This window comes from Penaeus monodon, chromosome 19, assembly GCF_015228065.2.
Source record: "Penaeus monodon isolate SGIC_2016 chromosome 19, NSTDA_Pmon_1, whole genome shotgun sequence".
Lineage (NCBI taxonomy): Eukaryota > Metazoa > Arthropoda > Malacostraca > Decapoda > Penaeidae > Penaeus > Penaeus monodon.
In genome coordinates, this window is record NC_051404.1 from 28,130,753 (window position 1) to 28,131,513 (window position 761).

General features: G+C 35.5%; 1 protein-coding gene across 1 annotated transcript in view; it reads right to left on the reverse strand.

Moving 5' to 3' along the window:
* Positions 1-761, reverse strand: part of LOC119585376 (vegetative cell wall protein gp1-like) — a 24,144-nt gene that overhangs the window by 22,188 nt on the left and 1,195 nt on the right. The window lies entirely within an intron of this gene.

Genomic DNA, 761 nt, shown 5'->3' on the forward strand with positions numbered 1-761 from the left:
GTATGAATCGTCGTCACACTATTCACCTCATGTTTTGAACTCGCTGCCATCACACTATTCTCTACTATACGTTATCATCCTCACTTCTCATTTCCCTCCCTCTATTATACATCCTGAAATGCTAAAATTATCAGTATTTTGAGCATTTGTTTACAGTGTTTATAGCAAAAGTGTGAGAAAATAAAAATAAGGCATCGCTTTACTAGATAACCAACCAACTAAAATCAGGTTTTTAAGTTCAAAATCAGTTGGTAATGTGTAACCAGTTTTCATCCCATTTTCTCTTATTGGAACCTTTCATCTTATGCCTCGCCATTAACTCCTTCTGATTTGGAAATACTAAAAGCTATAATACTACGCTTGTATTTTCTTCTCTCGTAGTTTCATATCAAATTCAAAGCATATTGACGATAAAAATCTCTTCGCAGTATGTCACGTACTAGTTTCTCCTTGGCATTATTTCACCGTAAATATTTTTTCACTGCCCATTCTTTTCTTCTTTTTTAAGTGTCTATTGCTATTTCTAGACTGCCTGTTGACTAATGAGTGACTTCTGGCTATGTTGGAACGTGTGTCTCCGTCGTCACTAACTGAGTTAAGCCGAATGGTTGAGGCTGCGTGAATCATGTACCAGTAAAAGTTATATTTATATTTTTGTGTATATCGGGGGTAAAATTAAATATCCTTCATTTTATCAATGCGTTTTGCCGTGCATTCCTTCTCGACTGTTTCGAAAATTTGGATGAGATAGAAACATACCG